Source organism: Oncorhynchus mykiss, chromosome 6, assembly GCF_057628025.1.
Source record: "Oncorhynchus mykiss isolate SJ-2025 chromosome 6, ASM5762802v1, whole genome shotgun sequence".
Classification (NCBI taxonomy): domain Eukaryota; kingdom Metazoa; phylum Chordata; class Actinopteri; order Salmoniformes; family Salmonidae; genus Oncorhynchus; species Oncorhynchus mykiss.
Window position 1 is genome coordinate 59,490,252 of NC_143027.1, and position 23,424 is coordinate 59,513,675.

Below are 23,424 nucleotides of genomic sequence, written 5' to 3' on the forward strand. Positions count from 1 at the left end.
AAAGGGCAGACATCTTGTGATGAGGTAAATACTTCAAATGTTAGCCACAGGAGTGTCGTCTTACCCTTTAAACAGACACAAATTTGTGATACAACCTCCTCCCAATCTCTCACCTCCTCTCTTACTCCCCCCCCCCCCCCCCCCCCGCCCCCCCACACTTTCTCTCTTTCTATTTCTCTCTCTCTCATATGCACATAGGCACACACATACAGTCTGGTCAAAATCCCCAGAACAAAACAGCAAAAATTGAGTTGCTTTTAAACTACCCAATGGTAAGAAAATGTGAAGGAGAAAACTCTCTCCACACTTGTTGCTTTTACCTCGACATTCTCTTTTTTTTTCCTTTTTCTTCTCTAGAAAAAGATAAATGAACACCATTTCTTGCACCTGTCCTACCTTCCCATCCTCCCTAAAATGATAAGGGATTTCATTAACGTGAGAACGCTTGGGCTGAAAGAAACATAATTGCTTCAGTGTTTTTGTTGCCATCGCACCCGCCCTAATTTCTTCCTTCCCTTTTCTCTTGACTGCTAAGTGAATATTATATAAACAGAGAGGATGAGGCAAGGTTAAAAATATTGAGAAACCGCGGTCATGTTAACACCAAACAAGGAGTCGAGAGAGACGAAGAAGAGGAAATGAGAGGAAGTAAGGTAATAGCATGACAGTGGGTGTGAGTGATATGATCAATCGGGAAAGATCACAGCATTCCGTAATGATTTAAGCACTAGGACTGATCCTCACCGGTCCGTGATGGATAACTGTATGAAGAAAAAAAAAGATACATAATTTCTTGACTTGCCATTTACACAGCATTGCACCTGAAAGCCGGGCGGAATAATAGACAGTTTAAAATGTCAGGGAACTAACTAAGAAAGGGAGACGGGTTGGCCGACGGAATGTTAATTAGAACAGCCGCCTAATGGCCGTGGCAGCCCTGAGAAGGGATGAGGAAGTGCTTCTCTGCACTAGAAAACACTTCCCAGATATACTTCAGTCCAATTAGTTAGGCCCATTGCTTGGGTTTTTGGAGATGTCCAGTCACAAACCAAATATATTCAGTTATGAAACCCAACGTAAGAATATTCTCAGTCTGGAAACAAACGTATAGGATTTACCTATCTATCCCAGAGCAGACCTGCACGTTGAGCCGGAGCCAGAAGCACATGATTGTGTTAATTAATCTGCCATTGTGAGCGGGGGGGAACAGCTGCAGTGGCTCTCGTGGCTGCGTTGTCAAAGCAAAACAATGCAATGTTAAGCTTCCCCGCTGAATCTTCCATTACAAAGGAGCTCCAACACAGGGCTAAATTCATAAATCCACAGATCAATGTTTACCGGCACTAATGTCTGACCTTTAAAGGGAAAAAGGTTTTAACATGCTTAATTTCGGCTTGAAATATGGTCAGATATGTGATACCTAGGATTTGGGCCAATTCCCCGAGCTTTGAAAAGAAACAAATTGAGAGAGAGAGGGGGACAGAGACGGAGCGAGAGAGAGAGAGAGAGAGAGGGACAGAGACGGAGAGAGAGAGAGAGAGAGAGAGAGAGAGGGACAGAGACGGAGAGAGAGTGAGAGAGAGAGAGAGGGACAGAGACGGAGAGAGAGAGAGAGAGAGAGAGAGAGAGAGAGAGAGAGAGAGAGAGAGAGAGAGAGACAGAGACGGAGAGAGAGAGAGAGAGAGAGAGAGAGAGAGAGAGAGAGAGAGAGAGAGAGAAGGACAGAGACAGAGAGAGGGGAAAATAAAGAGGCCTGATCTCTAAAACAGAGACAAACAGGATTCACCAGCTGGGCGGTGGTATTTGAAAACAATACATCTAACACGATTAGGAGGGATCCATCGATCGCTGTTATGTGGCTTTAATTCAGAGGGGAGGGGAGGGGAGTGCGAGGGCTGTTGTAGATTGATTGCGTGACAGCTACAGACAGCTACAGACAGCTACAGACAATGGCCGTGAAGATGTGGCTGATTCCCACAGGAATAGGTCAACTCAGCCGTAAGTAATGGCTATGGAAATATGTCGCGTTTTATGTTCATACAGTATGGCCTTAAGACCTAAAACCACAGATCTCACAATGTTCCCCAAAACATGTATCGAACAGCTACCTCATAATGTGACTTTTGTTGCGTTGGTCTGATACACGTACCCATATGTCCAGCGCATGTGAGTCAAAAGAAGTCAACTTCTAGTTAATGAAGAAAGCCCATATGGCATGGTATGAATTCCTACTGTGGTGTATACAGTAGAGATGGGGGTTTTTGTCACCGGCGGTTGGTGGAACCTTCATTGGGGAGGACGGGCTCGTGGTAATGGCTGGAGCGGAATAGATGGAACGGTATCAAACACATGGTTTCCATGTGTTTGATGCCATTCCATTTGTTCCGTTCTGGCCATCATTATGAGCCGTCCTGCCCTCAGCAGCCTCCACCGGATTTATATTACAATTTACCCACACATCAAGTGCATGCGAGACAAAATAAGTCAATTTATAGTTCATGAAGAAAGCCCATGGCATAATATTAATTACTACTGTGGTGTAGACAGTGGAAACCTGTTTTTATATTACAACGTATGAGGAAACAGTCTAAACAGGAAACAGACATTTTAATCTAAAGAAAGTGTTGTTTTTTAGCGATTTAGGCTGGATTCATTTTGGAGTTCATTTGCAGATTTGGGTAATCTCCATTGGCAGTCTGTTAAAGTCAGATAAACAGACTGTGATAAATACAGGAGATAAATAGCTACATAGAGAATTAGACACTGGCAACGGTCTAACACAATCTACGGGCTATTTCCGTCAGGCAGCAGGCCACAGTACAACAACAAAAAAAACACACTGATTGAGATAGCAGCTAGATGCATCACCAACACCATGCTGGAAAATATGGTGTGTTCCTGTGAGCTCGTTTCCAGAGAGACGGAGATGCACCCCAAAAAGCATCAAAATGTCTGGACCTGACCCCACACTGCAGTGGGAGCCCGTCTGTTGAGGCAAAGCCCCTCCAATAGCCCACGCAGCATGCCGTTGAAGAGAAAACATCTCCACAATGAGGGAGTGATTTTACAATGCAATCAATGGCTGCTACTTCATTTAGTAAGGGGTATGTGGGGATACTGGGTGAGGAATATCTATGGTCTCTGAACCAAGTATCTGTTTGTCTCAGTCTGACAGTAGACACGTTGTACCATTGAAATCCCAATGCATAACATCACAACATGATTTGAAATAAATAGTGATGGGGAGGCAGCACTTCCTCTGAAATAGATAAGATTTGAGCCATTAATTGTAGCTAAAGCAGGCGAATCCAGTCGGAATTCAAGTGCTGGGCTGTTACTTTCATAGAGTTACTGTAATTTGTACGGGAACACACTGTAGAAAGCTTACAGATGGAGAACGGTGACACGGTGCTAACACGCATCTCAAAAGTGTCGCTCGCTCGCAGCATCTCACCTGTCCAACACATTGGATATTTCAGAAAGACATCAGATGTTAGGCTTACCGCTACAGTGAGTAGTAGAGAGCATCGGATCAGGAAACAGGCGGGAGGCAAAGGAGAACTCTACACTTGTCAACTCCGCAGGACAGATACGTAGCGATGAAATGCTGAACGAGATAGGTGGCATCTGGTCATTATCTGATGGCTGCATTGCCGGTTATTAGGTCAAATGGAAATGGGAGGTGTTTCCAGTTGGTGTTTGGTAAAGCTTAACTCGACTAGACTTCTTATGGTAAGTCAACTTCAATCCAACAATAACTGTGTAACGACTCTGGTGATGTAAAAATAATCTTTATGGAAATAGATTCTCATTGAATGGGTGCCATGTTCACACTGTGAGCAGCTTGTGTCTCATGAACATAATCCAGAAATGTCCTCTAAACTTTTCTCTCCAAACTTTCAGATGGTCCTTTTTTTCTCTCTCTCTCTCTCTTCAAGAGATGAAAGAAACAGGACAAAAGGCTGATCCTGTGTTGTTGAGGACCAGCGTGAAAGGTATGAAATGTGAGGCCGGGGCTGAAAGACCCAGAGAGTGTGGGACCAAAAGGGATTTCACGTCCTCCTCTGAATCCTCATCTCTGTGTCTAATAGCACATACCTGATTCTGGCCACAGGAGTGCTGCACCGGCACGATTACACCTCACGCGCAACCCACGCCAGGAGAGGTGGCATTTGGCCGATCCGTCGCCACGAGGGGTTCAGCCACGACTTAGCCCCGTGTCTTAAGGGGAGGGATGGGGGGGGGGTGGAGGCACACAGGGTAGGATTGAGCTTCCCCAAAAGCCCTGGTTAAACCTGTGTCCTGTCTCCAGAGGGAGCAACTTCAGACAGGGTCGAGGCCTGATGTTCAGAGCAGAGCTCCATCCGCTGAGAGTCGGAGGAAACTTTGAGACGGAGCCTGATCCCGTGCCTCTGGTGAGCTAGTGCATCAGGTCACATGATCAATACAATACAATGCAGTCGCACTGCACTGGACTAGGAGTTTGAATGAGGATCAGATCATTCCTTTAGTATAAGCCAGACCTGGAATGGCGAGGGCCCTCAACATAGGCAATATCAGTGGCTTTGCATTTACTGGGACTAGCGTCACGGGAGATATAGGCAGAATAACAGTGTGGGAACTATGGGAGCTGATACAATGTATCTTCACCTTGGTTTACCAAGTCATAAAGGTGTGACTTTAATAACCCCCCACAGTTTCAATAGATACAGAGAGAGAAAGAAAGGCAATGTTCTGAGCTTATGTTGTATCATCTTCAGTGAATTAAACACCTTTGGTATTTTGTAAACAAACATGGCTAACAGCTCTTTTCACGTGAAAGTTAATCTCAAGCAACATATGCTCTTAAGAAAAAACAATAGGTGTTAACCATCTCAATTGCAATCGTGCTAGATCTTAGACAAACAAACACTTTGCTTTGTTACCAAGACAACTGAGACAATATGACTACTGCGGCATTGTCAGAGCTGCTACTTCCTGCTCGTTATGTGTGACAAGCCAAAGTGGAGCTCGAGAGAGTCGACTGCATTGACTCCAGCTCCAACCCACTGTAGCCTATTGCCGGTAAGATTGTCAAACCAGTATCCACCTGGGCAAACAGTAAAAACACAACACAACCTGGAGCTCACACACGCTTTCCATTTTTATCCTTTCTTTTTTTGTTTGTTGTTGTGGCATTCCATAGCGACAAAATGAATTCGGCTCCAAACCTAATTAATCCACAAAGGTTTCATGTCTTAATCCCCAAAGTCAAGGGGGTTATTGTCCTCACAAATGAGGTCAACGTTCCTCCCAGTGGAAATAAGGGAACAGAAGTGAGAAAAGGACAGAAAGCGAGAGCAAGAGGAGTGCTTTTCTCTCTGTGATTCCAGAGCAGTGCGACACGGTGGCAGAGGCCAGGTAAACAGGGCTTGAGGAGGTGACCTGTCCAGGGGCCGTCACTGCTTACCCAGGAACTAATATCTAAACTAGGGTAAAAAGCATTCATTGCCTAACGCCATAATATGAGCACTCTACACCCGTATCCAACAGAGGACACAAACTGAGCATGCTCCAAAAGGAATAGGGGGAGGGCAAAGGAGACGGAGATAGAGACGGAGTGGAGGAGAGGAAAATAAAACAGCCGCCAATCACAACGCAGACCTTTCGAACCAGGAAGATCAAAAGCTGGTTTCCACGGTAATTGTCGCTAAGGCAGGCTCTGACAGTGCCGACACTGAGCAGGGTTGTGTGACACGTTAATGACAACGATACAATCCTCCGTCTGCTTTGGATGGGAGAGATGAAACACATGCCTGCACCATCCTGCCTCTCCCAGGGCTGGAGCCAGCGTCCCACTCAGTGTCATGGTGGAGCTCCCTGTGAGCGGCCCCTGTGTGTCCCTCCCTGGTCCCTGGGGCCCATAACGAAGTCCAGGGGACCGTTTGGGCAAGGGCCTGCTGGTCAGAGCCTTCCCAATTAGGATAACCTATCAGGGCTTTAGTGAATAGAGGCAGCCAATCTGGAGGCTAGTGGGAACCCACAGCAGAGGATTCAACAGCTTGGAGAAATCTGTTTCTGTATCTAATTCACAGTATGGTAAGGGGGAAATGCATCTACTGTAAAGGCACAAGATCAAATTGGCAAAAAGGAACACCTAACACAGAACCGAAAGCTGTTTATTCTGCCCACACTGGTACGGCTGTGGAGAGGGCCCATACGAACCCAACATACAGTACAACACAGTCTCATTAGGAACTCCTAAGTTGTTTATGATTACCCATAATTATGAACACTCCAAGAAAACCTTAAAAAAAACAACAAGGGAGACATGAAATAAATGGTGACAAAAATGTATGTAGACTTGTTACAGACATTTTCATTTCAAAATTCGTCTTTCAAGCTGGTGGAATGAAATTGGTTTACATTGACATCGCTACCGCTGTGTTTGACACATTAGTTTAAACTGACAGTGAGAATCAAAATCTGGGAATGCTGCTTTATTCTTATGCTCAATTTAAAAATCAGCTGTCAAAGTCGGTGTTTGTTGATTTTTATCGAGAGGATTATTACATTTTCAGAAAGTGACAATTAAAAATGCCTCTCATGCCATAGGCATCAAACACCAATCTGTAACATGTGGGTGGCATGCGAAACTACTGTAAGCAGCCTATTAGCGGCTGTACACTTAGTGAAAAGCTACGAAGAAAGGATCGATACTAAATATTTGGTGACTTGTCCAGAGTTCTCAACTTCCCAATAAAATACAGAATCTGTTCATCAATATCAGATTATACAGGGGAAGTCTGGAAATCATTTCCCCCTGTACAAAATGTCCCTTTTGAGTAAAGAGCTATTCCTCTGATAGCGGCTGTCATAAGAGAGTTTTTCCCCATGACTGTTTTAAGTGAAAAACGATGGATCCTCGGGTCCTCCTTGGGTCACATACGCTCACTGGTAGGATAGACGCAATTGGATAATGACTCTGACATGGGGGGGGGGGGGGGGGGGGGGGGGGGCAGTTGGTTAAAGACTCAATTGAGTCTGCTCTGGCAGGCAGGAGAAGAGAAACCAACGGGTTACAGAGCTTTTTGCCTCCGCTGCGTGCGCCGCCCGTCTCCCTCCATCGCAGAGGATATACAGAGGAGGAAAGAGAAGAAAAAAAAGAAGATTTAAAAGACCAACAACAAAAAAACAGACGATTGTTTATTGATTTTATAATAGGCTTAGTGCCAGAAAAATAAAGTGGGGGTCAGTCTACATGGTCAACGAGAAGCAGTGGCGGGACAAACACAGGCTTACACGCAGGTAACAGGGATGGAGTCCAGATGACAGGAAATCGGAAGACCCTTTCGTTTCCCCGACGTCGCTGGTGGTATTGTTATCCTGCTTATAAACCTGTGGACATAATCGCTCCGCTCACAAACAGGGCACGGCTTCGCGGGCTTCAATGCGGAGGAAAATGCACTGTGAAAAATGGATAAAACAACTCAAGATAGATATATCTACAGTCCATCCACATACACTGGGAAATGAAGCAATTGTTGTATTTTCCAGTATGACTGATATAGAAGGAGAACATTGTGGCTGATGATACCAACACAACAGAACTATATATATATATATATATACTGTATACAGTACATATACAGTGCATTCGGAAAGTATTCAGACACCTTGACTTTTTCCACATTTTATTACATTACAGACTTATTCAAAAATGTATTAAAAAAATATTTTCTCTCTCATCAATCTACAGTATACACAATACCCCATAATGACAAAACCAAAACAAGTTTTAAGATTTTTTTCTAATAAAAAACAGACTTCTTGGGTATGGAGCTACCAGCTTAGCACGCACCTGTATTTGGGGAGTTTCTCCCGTTCTTCTCTGCAGAACCTCTCAAGATCTGTCAGGTTGGATGGAGAGTGTTGCTGCATCAAGAGATGTTCGATCGGGTTCAAGTCCGGGCTCTGGCTGGGCCATTCAAGGACATTCAGAGACTTGTCCAAAAGCCACTCCTGCGTTGTCTTGGCTGTGTGCAAAGGGTATTTGTCTTGTTGGAAGGAGAACCTTTGCCCCAGTCTGAGGTTCTGAGCACTCTGGAGCAGGTTTTCATCAAGGATCTCTCGATACTTTGCTCCGTACATCTTTCCCTCAATCCTGACTAGTCTCCGAGTCCCTGCCGCTGAACAACATCCCCACAGCATGATGCCGCCACCCCCATGCTTCACAGTAGGGATGGTGCCAGGTTTCCTCTAGACGTGACACTTGGCATCCAGGCCAGATAATCTTGTTCTCATGGTCTAAGAGTCTTTAGGTGCCTTTTGGCAAACTCTAAATGGGCTGTGATGTGCCTTTTACTGAGGAGTTGCTTCCGTCTGGCCACTCTACCACAAAGACCTGATTGGGGGAGTGCTGCAGAGATGGTTGTCCTTCTGGAAGTTTCTCCCATCTCCACAGAGGTACTGTGGAGCTCTGTCAGAGTGATCATAGGGTTCTTGTTCACCTCTCTGACCAATGCCCTTCTGCCCCGATTGCTCAGTTTGGCTGGGCGGCCAGCTCTAGGAAGAGTCTTGTTGGTTCCAAACTTCTTCCATTGAAAAATGATGGCGGTGACTGTGTTCTTGGAGACCTTCAATGCTACAGACATTTTTCGGTACCCTTCCCCAGATCTGTGGCTTGATACAATCCTGTCTCGGAGTTCTACGGGCAATTCCTTCGACCTCATCACTTGGTTTTTGCTCTGAAATGCACTGTCAACTTTGGGACCTTAAAAAGACAGCTGTGTACCTTTCCAAATCATGTCTAATCAATTGAATTTACCACAGGTGGACAACAATCAAGTTGCAGAAACATCTCAAGCATGATCAATGGAAACAGGATGCACCTGAGCTCAATTTCGAGTCTCAAAGCAAAGGGTCTGAATACTCATGGAAATACGGTATTTTTGTTTTTTATTACTAATAAATGAGCAAATATTTTTGTGATTATGGGGTATTATGTGTAGATTGATGAGGATTTTTTATTTATTTAATCCATTTTAGAATAAGGCTGTAACGTGACAAAATGTGGAAAAAGTCAAGGGGTCTGAATACTTTCCGAAGGTACTGTATATACAGTGCCTTGCGAAAGTATTCGGCCCCCTTGAACTTTGCGACCTTTTGCCACATTTCAGGCTTCAAACATAAAGATATAAAACTGTATTTTTTTGTGAAGAATCAACAACAAGTGGGACACAATCATGAAGTGCAACGACATTTATTGGATATTTCAAACTTTTTTAACAAATCAAAAACTGAAAAATTGGGCGTGCAAAATTATTCAGCCCCTTTACTTTCAGTGCAGCAAACTCTCTCCAGAAGTTCAGTGAGGATCTCTGAATGATCCAATGTTGACCTAAATGACTAATGATGATAAATACAATCCACCTGTGTGTAATCAAGTCTCCGTATAAATGCACCTGCACTGTGATAGTCTCAGAGGTCCGTCAAAAGCGCAGAGAGCATCATGAAGAACAAGGAACACACCAGGCAGGTCCGAGATACTGTTGTGAAGAAGTTTAAAGCCGGATTTGGATACAAAAAGATTTCCCAAGTTTAAACATCCCAAGGAGCACTGTGCAAGCGATAATATTGAAATGGAAGGAGTATCAGACCACTGCAAATCTACCAAGACCTGGCCGTCCCTCTAAACTTTCAGCTCATACAAGGAGAAGACTGATCAGAGATGCAGCCAAGAGACCCATGATCACTCTGGATGAACTGCAGAGATCTACAGCTGAGGTGGGAGACTCTGTCCATAGGACAACAATCAGTCGTATATTGCACAAATCTGGCCTTTATGGAAGAGTGGCAAGAAGAAAGCCATTTCTTAAAGATATCCATAAAAAGTGTCGTTTAAAGTTTGTCACAAGCCACCTGGGAGACACACCAAACATGTGGAAGAAGGTGCTCTGGTCAGATGAAACCAAAATTGAACGTTTTGGCAACAATGCAAAACGTTATGTTTGGCGTAAAAGCAACACAGCTCATCACCCTGAACACACCATCTCCACTGTCAAACATGGTGGTGGCAGCATCATGGTTTGGGCCTGCTTTTCTTCAGCAGGGACAGGGAAGATGGTTAAAATTGATGGGAAGATGGATGGAGCCAAATACAGGACCATTCTGGAAGAAAACCTGATGGAGTCTGCAAAAGACCTGAGACTGGGACGGAGATTTGTCTTCCAACAAGACAATGATCCAAAACATAAAGCAAAATCTACAATGGAATGGTTCAAAAATGAACATATCCAAGTGTTAGAATGGCCAAGTCAAATTCCAGACCTGAATCCAATCGAGAATATGTGGAAAGAACTGAAATATGCTGTTCACAAATGCTCTCCATCCAACCTCACTGAGCTCGAGCTGTTTTGCAAGGAGGAATGGGAAACAATTTCAGTCTCTCGATGTGCAAAACTGATAGAGACATACCCCAAGCGACTTACAGCTGTAATCGCAGCAAAAGGTGGCGCTACAAAGTATTAACTTAAGGGGGCTGAATAATTTTGCACGCCCAATTTTTCAGTTTTTGATTTGTTAAAAAAGTTTGAAATATCCAATAAATGTCGTTCCACTTCATGATTGTGTCCCACTTGTTGTTGATTCTTCACAAAAAAATACAGTTTTATATCTTTATGTTTGAAGCCTGAAATGTGGCAAAAGGTCGCAAAGTTCAAGGGGACCGAATACTTTCGCAAGGCACTGTATATATTGTTTCCTAATTCTTACTGCAAGGTGGACAACTGATCGAAAAATACTTAAATCATGGGTTTAAATGTAGGTACACCAGGAAGGCTCAAAGAAACATTGTCAGCCTTCTTAGCATACCATATTGGTTTTGTCTATCTGTCTGTGTGTGTGTGTGTGTGTGTGTGTGTGTGTGTGTGTGTGTGTGTGTGTGTGTGTGTGTGTGTGTGTGTGTGTGTGTGTGTATAGGGTCTGATATATGGATGATAACACTAATTAGCTCATTTTGTTTGGGGCACAACACTCATTAAAAACCCAGTGGGGCCATTAACGTTACCGTCCCTCCAAAACACTGCAGCCGCCATATCAATCTCCTCTAGCCCCGCTTGTAATGGCGACTGCTTCAGGTTGGGTTGAGAAAATATTTGTTTTCTCACTTCTTTTCCCTCTTCTTCACCTGATCTCTCTATTTCTCACATAGCAGACACATTATCTCTCTCTATAACTCGCCCTCTCTAGCTCTCTCTTTCCCTCTGTCGACATCTCTCTCACTCTTTCTCTCTCTCTCTCTCTCTCATCTTGCTTTCTCTTTATCTCTCTCTTATCATTCACTCTCTAGCTCTCTCTCTCGCTCTCTCTCTCCTTCTTTATCTCCCTCTCCCTTTATCCCTTTCTCTCTCTCTCTGTCTCTCTCTCTTTATCTTGCTCTCTCTTTATCATTCACTCTCTAGCTCTCTCTCTCCTTCTTTATCTCCCTCTCCCCTTATCCCTTTCTCTCTCTATAGCTATCTCTCTACACATATAGCTATCTCTCTATACAGCTCTCTATCTCTCTCTCTCTCTCTAGCTATCTCTCTCTCTAGCTCTCTCTCTATATAGCTCTCTCTCTCTATAGCTCTCTCTTTATATAGCTCTATCGCTCTATAGCCCTCTCTCTCTCCCTCTATCTCTCTCTCTCCCCCAATTAGATTGTGTAATTTCCACTCAGGGCAATGTAATGGTGTTTGCAAAAGAATAGAGGGGGATTCGTTGCCACTGAGGGTGACAGTGTATTTGAGCTTTATGCGGTAATGTAACGCTAATACCACCAACATTCCCTGCGATTCGCTGGGGCTTTCGGTGCCATAAGGCGTTACTTACACTGCAGCAGGAGATCCGGGATGCACAGGCCTTTAAGGATTAACAGAGGAGGCGTAGCATCCTGCTAACAGAAAAAGGAGAAAGCCCAATGTCTCTGGGGTTAGGCCCGCTCAAATCTCACTGCCTGGGCCTTCCAGAAGGGGTTCTATAAAGTGAAACATGTTACTGATCTAGGGAGAGATATCAAGGGAGTTTGAATGCTAATTAATCAAACACATAATGCTTGGTAATACCTACTCCTATCAACACTAATAGTAACACTCATATCAGAGCGGGCAGAAGGTCACATCAACATTGTACCACATGTCACCTACCATCTAGTATTGGTTGGGAAAATGTAAATATTCTCCATCTCAGCCCTGGATATTAAGAGTGTTGATGAGATATATGAGTTTGCCATTTGCCCACGGAGCGGCGAGGCTCCGGCAGAACTCGGTACCATATGGCTGGTGAGAGATTTCCACCCTCTCTTCCTCTTCTCTGAGCCTGACAGCTGGATGCCTGCTGACTGGGGACGGGGAGCTTGGCAGCTGCAAGCTGAGAGCAACGCTTTGATGCCGCTCGCGCAACTAATGCAAACTTTCTACAGGTAGACGAGGGGGGATTAGACATATACAGTAGAATATGGAAAGGTGCGAGAGGGAAACGGTGCCAGGGGGTGACGGGAAGGGTCAAAAATGCTACTGGGAGCACATTCAAATGTGCAGCTTGGCAAGTACAAAAGTGAGAGAGCTTGTTTCTCTTCCATAGTTTGTAGGTACTTTGAGTCAAAGAACCTTTAAAAAAGGACTCCTTTGGATGTTAAGATGCAGGTATCAGGATGCTTTGTGTAATATGAAGGAAAAGCGTATTTTCTCCCATGCTAACTCGTGTAAAACAGCAGGGTATTGAATGATTTATGATATGTGACCATGATACCACTGTATGCACAGTGTCAATGACTACTGGCCAATTACAGTAATATTGTGTTCTGACTCTCAGGAGAAAGACGACAGTGTTTTATAAGAGAAAGTGGGGCTGCATGTACTTCACTGGGGATGTCACAGTCCCTCCCACTCCTGATTACGTCATTCAGCCTTGATCAATCACTGTCTTCTGTCATGCAATATAATAAGTAGTATTCCTGCTAATAACTACTAAGATGCTAAGATACTGAGAACTACTAAGATGCTAAGATACTGAGAACTACTAAGATGCTAAGATACTGAGAACTACTAAGATGTGAATCCACAAGTCCCAATGTGAAGGTTTGCATACTGTATGTCAGGGATCATCAACTCGATTCAGCCGTGGGACGATTTTTTCCCCCGGAGCGGATGGTCGGGGTGCCAGAACATAAATACAAATCATTTGTAGACTGCAAATTGTCTGCAAGAAGCACAAACAGACATAAAGTTTGACTAAGACATATAATCATTTCTAACATTGCTTACATGTGTATATGATCACGTGTCTCTCTATTATGCGTGCGAATACGTGGGACCAGATTTCTTCAATTAAAATCACTTGGAGCTGATTTCCTGGTGTTTGGACATTCTTTTATGTCAACAATAAATATTCCATATAAAAAACATATATATATGTATGTATGTATGTATGTACAGTATATATATAGTACCAGTTAAAAGTGTGGACACACCTACTCATTCAAGGGGTTTTTCTTTATTTGTACTATTTTCTACATCAAAACTATGAAATAACACATATGGAACCTTGTAGTAACCAAAAAAGTGTTAAAGAAATATATTTTATATTTCAGATTCTTCAAAGTAGCCACCCTTTGCCTTGATGACAGCGTTGCACACTCTTGGAATTCTCTCAACCAGCTCCATCAAATCAAATCAAATCAAATGTTATTGGACAAATACACATGGTCAGCAGATGTTAGTGTGGCGAAATGCTTGTGCTTCGAGTTCCCGACAGTGCAGCAATATCTAACAAGTAATCTAACAATTCCACAACAACTACCCCAAAACACACAAATCTAAGTAAATGGATGGAATAAGAATATGTATATATAAATACATGGATGGGCCATGACCGACCGGCATAGACGAGATGCAATAGATGGTATAAAATACAGTATATACATCTGGGATGAGTAGTGCAAGATATGTCAACATCATTAAAGTGGCATTAATAAAGTGACTAGTGATCCATTTGTGGCCAATGATTTCAAGTCTGTATGTTGGCAGCAGCCTCTCTGTGTTAGCGACGGCTGTTTAACAGTCTGGTGACCTTGAGATAGAAGCTATTTTTCAGTCTCTCGTCCCAGCTTTGATGCACTTGTACTGACCTCGCCTTCTGGATGGTAGCGGGGTGAACAGGCAATGGCTCAGGTGGTTGTTGTCCTTGATTATCTTTTTGGCCTTCCTGTGACATCGGGTGCTGTAGGTTTCCTGGAGGGCAGGTAGTTTGCCCCTGGTGATGCGCTGTGCAGAATGCACCACCCTCTGGAGAGCCCTGCGGTTGTGGGCAGTGCAGTTGCCGTACCAGGCGGTGATATAGCCCGACAGGATGCTCTCAATTGTGCATCTGTAGAAGTTCATCTCGTGTCTGAGCCGTTGAATTGTGGCTCCACTTTGTCCCTATACTGATGTTTCGCTTGTTTGATTGCCTTGCGGAGGGAATAACAACACTTTCTGTATTTCATCTTTCCATGGTTAAATGCGGTGGTTCGCGCTTTCAGTTTTGATCAAATGCAGCCATCTATCCACGGTTTCTGGTTAGGGTAGGTTTTAATAGGCACAGTGGGAATAACATCTCATACACACTTCCTTATAAACTTACTCACTGAATCAGCATATTAATCTATATTATTCTCTGAGGCTACCTGGAACATGTCCCAGTCTGCGTGATCAAAACAATCTTGAAGCATAGATTCCGATTGGTCAGACCAGCAGAATGGTCCTTGTCGCGGGTACATCCTGTTTGAGTTTCCGTCTATAGGAGGGGAGAAGCAAAATGGAAATGTGGTCGGATTTGCCAAACGGTGGGCCGGGGAGGGCTTTGTATGCATCGCAGAAGTTAGAATAGCAGTGATCCAGTGTTTTGAGTTCATGTATGTTGTTACAGTTACATTAATCATGAAACATACACTACCGCCCTTCTTCATCCCTGAGAAATGTTTATTCCTGTTGTCTTGACGCACAATGAATCCCGGTGGCTGTACAAACACCGACAGAATGTCCCCAGAGAGCCATGTTCCCGTGAAACAGAGTATGTTACAATCCCGGAAGTCTCTCTGCAAAACAACCCTAGCCCTAATTTAATCTACCTTGTTATCTAGGAACTGGATATTAGCGAGTAAAATACTCGGGAAGCGGTGGGTGGTGTGCGCACCTCCAAAGTCTGACCAGAGGGCCGCTCCGTCTACCTCTCCTGCGGCGACGTTGTTTTGGGTCAGCCTCTGGAATCAGTTTGAATGCCTTGGGGGCTTCGAACAAAGCGTCCGCTTCGGGAAAGTCGTATTCCTGGTCATAATGCTGGTAAGTTGACGTCACTTTGATGTCCAATAGTTCTTCTCGGCTGTATATAATAACACTTAAAATTTTCTGGGATAACAATGTAAGAAATAATACTTTCAAAAAAATAAAAACTACTGCATAGTTTCCTAAGGACTAGAAGTGAGTCGACCCTCTCTGTCGTTGCCATATTGCTTTTTTTGAATGCTTGGAATGCTTTTCCAACTTGATGAGTTTTTCAACAAACTTGCTGAGCACTTGTTGGCTGCTTTTCCTTCACTCTGCGGTCCAACACATCCCAAACCATCTCAACTGAGTTGAGGTTGGGTGATTGTGGAAGCCAGGTTATCTGATGCAGCACTCCATCACTCTCCTTCTTGGTCAAATAGGTCTTACACTGCCTGAAGGTGTGTTGGTTCATTGTCCTGTTGAAAATCAAATGATAGTCCCACTAGGCGCAAACCAGATGGGATGGCGTATCGCTGCAGAATGCTGTGGTAGCCATGCTGGTTAAGTGTGCCTTGAATTCAAAATAAATCATTGATAGTGTCACCAGCAAAGCATCCCCCACACCATCACACCTCCTCCTCTATGCTTCACGGTGGATTCAACACATGAGGATATCATCCATTCTCCTACTCTGCATCTCACAAAGACAAGGCGGTTGGAACCAAAAATCTCACATTTGGACTCATCAGACCAAAGGACAGATTTCCACCAATCTAATGTCGATTTCTCATGTTTCTTGGCTGAAACAAGTGTCTTCTTCTTATTTGTGTCATTTAGTAGTGGTTTCTTTGCAGCAATTCGACCATGAAGGCCTTATTTGTGCAGTGTCCTCTGAACAGGTGATGTTGAGATGTGTCTGTTACTTGAACTCTGTGAAGCATATATTTGGGCTGCAATTTCTGAGGCAGGTAACTCTAATGTACTTATCCTCTGCAGCAGAGGTAACTCTGCGTCATCCTTTCCTGTGGCGGTCCTCATGAGAGCCAGTTTCATCATAGAGCTTGATGGTCTTTGCGACTGCACTTGAAGAAACTTTCAAAGTTCTTGAAATTTTCTGCATTTACTGTCCATCATGTCTTAAAGTAATTATTGACTGTCATTTATCTTTGCTTATTCGAGTTGTTGTTGCCAAAATATAATTTGGACTTGCTCTTTTACCAAATAGGGCTATCTTCTGCATACCACCCCTACCTTGTCACAACAGAACTGATTGGCTCAAAAGCATTAACAAATTAACTTTTAACAAGGCACAATTGTTCATGTAAATGCATTACAGGTGCATTACCTCATGCAGCTGGTTGAGAGAATGCCAATAGTGTGCAAAGTTGCCAATAGTGTGCAAAGTTGTCATCAAGGCAAAGGATGGCTACTTAGAAGAATCTCAAATCTCAAATATATTTTTGATTTGTTTAACACTTTTTTTGCATAGTACATGATTCCATGTGTGTTATTTAATAGTTTTGATGTCTTCAATATTATTCTCCAACGTAGAAAATAGTAAAAATAGAGAAAAACTGAGTAGGTGTGTCCAAACTTTTGACTGGTACAGTATATTATTTGCTCAGAAAACTTGGGGGGCCAAATAAAACCGGGAAAATAAAACCAGGAACCCTGCTGTATGTCCTTGTGCAATACTCACTACTGTCAGTTACTCATGTGACACTTTGTCTAAAATAGTTGTACTTGTCCAATGACACTTCTCCTGAGTGGCGGAGCCCCTATACTTGTCCCTGACCTAGACTATCTTTGATACTACTACAGCTGGGCTCTCAAACCTCTCTGTGCGTTCAAAGGAAGCAGCGACCTATCAGAGATAATGTCTCTTATAGGGAGAGGTGGATGTCTGAGTCACGTAACAGTGAACGCTGTGGCGCCCTCTCCTTCCCCTTATCCCCCTCTCCTCCCTCCCCTTGCCTTGTCATCTGTGAGTCCTTGTCCCCTTAGCAGCTTTACTGTCATCTTCTCTCTCTTAAACGGCCTGGCTGTTCTGAGCCTAGGTGATATATGCACACATAGCACAAGCTCCCTGCTCAACACTCAAATCTCCTGCAAACATGGATCCATACTCGGCCAGAGAAACCAGGTTCACTCTACAACACACTAACAGGCTGAGAGGAAGGGAACATTTTGAGAAAGAAAGGGAGAGAGAGAGAGAGAGAGAGAGAGAGAGAGAGGGGGGCAGAGACGAGAGAGAGAGAGAGAGAGAGAGAGAGAGAGAGAGAGAGAGACGAGAGAGAGGGAGAGAGAGAGAGAGAGAGAGAGAGAGAGAGAGCCTGCTGGGGTAGAGACATGAGCACTGTTAGTGTCTAAGCACTCCTGGGCTCCAGATCCAGGAGAGAGGAGCTGAGTCTGAGCCAGGTTTGGGTGGGAGACCAGGGCTCAGCGGATACTGCTCTATAGAACATCCCTATGTCTGTCTCTCCTCCAGCTCCAACCTGAACACCAGCTCAAACACATCCTTAACACACCACCATGGAATTTACGGGAGACGTATTTTCTTCTGAAGGCCTCTGAAGCAGAGCAGCATGTAGGTTCAGAGACAGCTTTCTCGCATGTCTTAGATAGGTCTTAGTTTCTAATTTCCAAGCCTCTGAGTTCAGCTGTAAGTCCAGATAAAAGATGGAATTATCCTAGAACGCTAAGGGCATTTCTCCCTTTCTCTCTATCATGCCCTTTTCCTGTCGTGCACCTCTTACATTCTCCCATCTTTCCATCCTTCCTTGGCACCCAACCTCACTCCATCCCTCTATTTCTGTCCCTCATTCCCCCCCTCCGCTCTCTTGCCCTCCATCTCTCTCTCTGTGTCTCTCTCTGTCTCTCTCTATCTCCCTCTCCAGCCTGCCAGCCCCCTCCTCCCCGGCGCCCCCCTGTTGCTGCGTGCTACTCTGAGCCGTGGTGTAGAGTTTGGCTGGAGCCGAGAGGAGCAGCTGGGCCAGGCTAACGGGGAATGATAATGACCTCAGAAATCTGCTGTTCACTCCACAACAATAGGGTGCTCAGTCTAGTGGAAAATTGTGTTCATCAGCTAGCTCTGCTCACTTACTAATTGACATTGCCAAATATTTTAAGAACAACTGGAATGTGCAGGCAAGGATCTCAATCCTTGGACTTCATTTTTCTTGCCCATTTGTTTTCCTCTTTCTGATTAGGAGATAACCTTCGCTAAAAAAGAGGCAAAATGTTCACGTCATTATCTGGCTCCTGTCAGCGCCCCGGTGTTGACACAAAGGGCTGTTTTATGTGACTTGTCAGTGGGGTTAGGAGTGACCACATACCATGGCCAGTGGTGATATCCAAGTCGAAATAGCCCCTCACCCATAGGCCATCACCCAAATATGACATCACCCACAGTTGTTTATGTGTGTGTGTGTGTCTGTGTGCATGTGTGGGTGTGTGGGAGAGAGAGAGAGAGAGAGAGAGAGAGAGAGAGAGAGAGAAATAAGTGGGGAAAAGCGAGAAAAGTGAGAAGGGTAGTAAAGAGAGAGAGTGCTCTGTCATGGTATCATACGGCTGGTCCTCCATTTTTAATGAGACAAAGGTCAATGTATTCACTTGCTCTTTCACACGGGAGGAACCCCAATCATGCCCAAGTTAACTTGTTCAAACAAAGCTCTCTCACCCAGCCACCCACCCTGCCATCCATTTGCATTCTCTGTCTGAGAGCTCAGACTCATTTTTGGAGGAATTCAGCATTGACAGAGTCAGACAGCTGTCACCAGTGAAACAAGGAACCCTACGTTCCCCTCATTCAACTATCCCCGTCAGAGACGACAACAACAACAACACAAACTCCTACGTGAAGGCTTTTGTGTAATCAAAGTTTCAGTTTAAGTTTCAACTTTTGGATACAGGGTTATTTTGTCGGAGTACTCTATGCTTCCGGACTGTGGCTAGGTAAACACAGCATGATACCTTCCCCCAACGTGTCCCCCATGTTCATTTAGTCAAACCTCTTCACAATCTCTTCCATGTTCAATCAGCTAAACTTGGCAACCCTGCTCTGGTTCCCAGCTCTCTGACAGAACAGAGGGCGAGTCACCTTCACTCTCACTATTTTACCAATGACACTTCCTCAGACACCGGAGGAGATAGCATGTAGAATATTAATATTCAAACAGTCTACCTACCACAGTAAGGCAGCCTTCTGTTATGGAAAGATAAATATTATGTTTTAATTATAAAAACAGAAAACAGAAATGGGGAGAACGAGGAAGAAAATGTGTGACGTGCCAAGGAGGCTTGTTCAGGAGAAAGGTAAGCAATGTTTTGGCAAAGATGTGGAATTAAAAAGTGGTTGGTATAATGCAGGCAGTTTACTCTCTCTCTCTCTCTTTCTCTCTCTCTTTCTCTCTCTCTCTTTCTCTCTCTCTTTCTCTCTCTCTCTCTCAACAGCACATCTCTTTGCTCCAGCTCCATAACCAAGTGGGGAATCCTAACGTGATCATTAAGACATGAAACAGCCTGATAAATGTTTCATAAGGACTGCCCGGTGATAACCACCCAGGAATACGGTGAGCAAGAGAAAACGACACTGACTTCTACTCTTTCAAATACACTTTGGAATACAATTGGAATTTTTAAATATCTAAAAAGGCTTAGCGTATTCCCACCATGGGTAATATTTACAAATTGAGTCTAAGAGAGAGAGAGAGAGAGAGAGAGAGCGATAGAGACAGTGAGTACGAAAAAGGGAGAGAAATCGACTGAGCCATTGAAGAGAAATAAATTGCCCTTTTATATTGTGCATGCGTGTACAAAAATACTAAGTCTGCATTTATCCAAGACATGTTAATCAGTAGAGCACACTGACAATTAGAGAATAGAACTTTTGACACCAGAAAGACACCAGAACCCTGACCTACAGTACTGAAATACAGCACTGTAATCAATTTGCTTCGGACACAATGGCATCTTTTTGAGTTTTGTGACACGTAAAAAAATTACAGACACGACATGCCAGCTTGAGGCGCTAGTCTTCAAACGAGTGGCTGTACCACAGGTTTAAAGCAGGCAAGTTCATCAGATAAAGAAAGAAAGAAGAATTAAGAAAAAAAAAAGAAAAAAAAGAGAACCGGATGTCAATTAACAAAGAGAAAGAAATAAGCGAAGAGAGAGAGAGGGAAAGAGAGACAGAGAGGGGGAATGAGAGAGAGGGGGAGAGAGAGAGAGAGGGCGAGAGATAGACAGAGAGAAAGATGAAGAGAGAGGGAGAGAGATAGAAGGCATTGACATAATTCAACCAACCCCCCCCCCCCCTAATTAGCTATAAAAACACACACACAAACAGAACACTGTTCTCATTTCAAAGGTCTGGTATCTTTGTGAGAAAGAGCGTACTGAAGGAGACTCTCTGTGATCCCACAGATACCTGTTTGCTTCGCCATACTAGCTCCAGCCCTTTGAAGAAGCCAACCAGACCGATGGCTCTCCTCCATCTAACACCGGGGTGGGGTTTCACAGGGCAGCTCTACCAAGCCTTCAAACCACTGGGCTTTTAAATCACACTTTCAATGCCATCTACTGTATGACACAAATGCCCTAAATTGTTTCTCCTTTCACTTCTATGTCTATTTTTGGTCACGTTCTTGGTCGCCACTTCATATCTGAACAGAGGCCGGTAGTCTTGCCTCTCGGGCTAGAAAGATGACGAGAGACGGAGAGAATGTAACTCTTCGTATGACAGTCAAGGTGGGATTGAATAGCAATCTTATACCAGAGTTGGTTTCCACGGAGACAAACGCAGACAGATGTAGAGTGGTTTTCGGATAGCTACCGTTTTGACACTCGCCAAGCTTTTCTAACAATTTGGGCATGAACAGTTCTAGTTATTTTTTGCTTTAATTACACAGCAATTACAATGTAACAGTAAGTCTGCATGTGTAATTACCCCCCATTGTAATTACGTAATTAGATGAATATCCGTGCTTTATAACCTAAGGCGTCAGTCGGCAAAGCCAATTTCAATTTGTATGGCGCAAGCGTTTTGCCTCCATGTTTGAGAGCCGTAAAGACCTAGGGATATACGACTAATCCTTGCCATGTTAAAACGCTGTTCCTCTTAAAAACATTTAGACATGGGGGATTCTCCAGAGGAAAAGGAGGAGTAGGTTTGTATCCGGAGTGGAGAGGTGGGAGTGAGGGGTGGAGTGGAGGTGCTCCTGCCCGAGGCCTTGAGAAAGGCCCCTCTCTCTCTACAGTCTGATGCGACCAGGTTCTGAGAAGCTGCATGATCATACTGTACGTTCCTTTCTCAGCAGCAAGTCGTTGTCATCCACTGGTTGCCATCCTTCCCTTTGCTCAAACTCTTTCTATTTCTTGCGCTGTCTATCTGCCTCACTCCCTCTCCTCTTTTCTCTGTGTCTCTTTCTTTCTGTCTCTCTGCTCTCTTTATTTCTCCACGCAGCCCAAATAAAATTGTACTTGTCACATGCTTCGTGTGCGACAGGTGTAGACTAAGAGCCTATTTATTCTTGATCCGAAAATGTGGTCGGAGCCTCCTGAGGCTAAAATGAGCTCCGTGCCGCGTCGCTGTGCGCCTCGCAAATGTTTTAGCAACGCATGGGGTTTCGTACAGCTCCACATTGACATGATTGGTCGATGGTAGGTGGGGGGGCGGGAGGTCCTGTATAAACAAAAACTCACTTCCTTGACAACTTCCTTCACAACAGCTCTGCGCTGCTCCGCAAAGCGCAAGAAGCATGAATGCCCTGACTTCTGCAGAGGCCTCATCACCGTAAATGCTGCACGGCCAACGCAGACCTCGGAATGAACCACGCAGCGCCTTCAACAGCGAATTGCTTGCTTACGCTTACCTCACGCTAGCAACCAACGGAATCCTCGTAGTCTGTAAGAGGCCCAACCAGAAACAACTTTAAACTTGCCTTTCGTTCGTCCCAATCTCTCCGTCTCTCTTGTTTCTTAAATTTCGGAATCTACAATGGATGTGAACATAAATACCCCCCCATCTTACAACACACTGGCAGCACTGCTTTACATAGAATTACATCAGGTTTCAATGGGTTCTGTTCCGCCATTCAGGGTAAGCCTCTGTTTAAGACCTGCACTCTGCAGGGCCTGTCGCTCTGAGGCCCACCATGATGCACTCAGAGAGAGACACTATCAAATAGGAACATTCTTGTTTATCAAGCCCAATTCAGACTGGAGAACTCTGAAATCTGAAGCAATAGATTCCTTCCGCAGTCAAACCAATCCTAATAACACAAATAAAAGAGATGATTAGGGGGGGGAACTTGTACTTATGAAAAAGAGGCGAAAGGTTCTGACGTCTCTATGAAACACAAAAGCATTGAAGGTTTTACTGCCGTGGACGAGAGGAGCAAGGTCTCTGAAGGATATTTCTGAGGCAGACATTTTTTTCAGCAAGTCTTTAAACAAGTGCAGTGTCAAAGACAAAAGAGATTGTCTCGACCTTCTTTCACAGTTGAGATGTTATTGTTGATTACTGTAACTCAAGTTTAACTGAAAATTGCAGTGGGAAGATGGTTACGAGGTTGGCGGTATGGTGATGGTTAGCAATGTTTTCAAGACACACACGCACCACACACAGCCTTACAATAAAACACAAACAATTCTCAACAAGCAAAATTGCAAGAGTGAAATATTAAGACTAACAGAGAGGTATAGCCAGCCACATCCTGTTAATTTAAAAACACTGACACAGTCACGCAACACATACACACACATAAGCAGAAACCCACTCATACACAAACACACACATAAATGGCACCTTCCTCCACATTAGCTGCAGACACATTTTCTCACACACCTCAGTTTCTAAATTAGGTGTCCCAAAGCTCCAAATATGAATCATACTCAATGTTATGAAGGATGTTATGATGTTATGAACAACTTGTAGGGCTTTGTGCTGTCACTAATGAAATACAGACTACAACAAAACAAAACAAAAACTTTTTTAATGTTTTACAATTGTACATCTTTAGTGTTTATTTCCCCTTTGACCCTGTTGTTATGGTGGAGTGGTGTATACACAGAGTGGTGTATACACAGCTTCCTGAGTCTCACAACAGAAAGCCTGTGAACTGTGTCTGAATGAGAGACTGTGAGAGAGAACCAGGCTAAG

The 23,424-nt window shown here is 44.1% G+C and overlaps 1 protein-coding gene and 1 long non-coding RNA gene across 11 annotated transcripts in view; one reads left to right on the forward strand and one right to left on the reverse strand.

The window, feature by feature from the left end:
• znf536 (zinc finger protein 536) overlaps positions 1 to 23,424 on the reverse strand; it is a 190,672-nt gene that overhangs the window by 78,878 nt on the left and 88,370 nt on the right. The window lies entirely within an intron of this gene.
• LOC149982939 (uncharacterized) lies at positions 19,427 to 21,781 on the forward strand. Its single transcript, XR_016496782.1, has 2 exons — positions 19,427 to 19,834; positions 20,688 to 21,781. It is a non-coding gene; the product is annotated as an uncharacterized LOC149982939 (long non-coding RNA).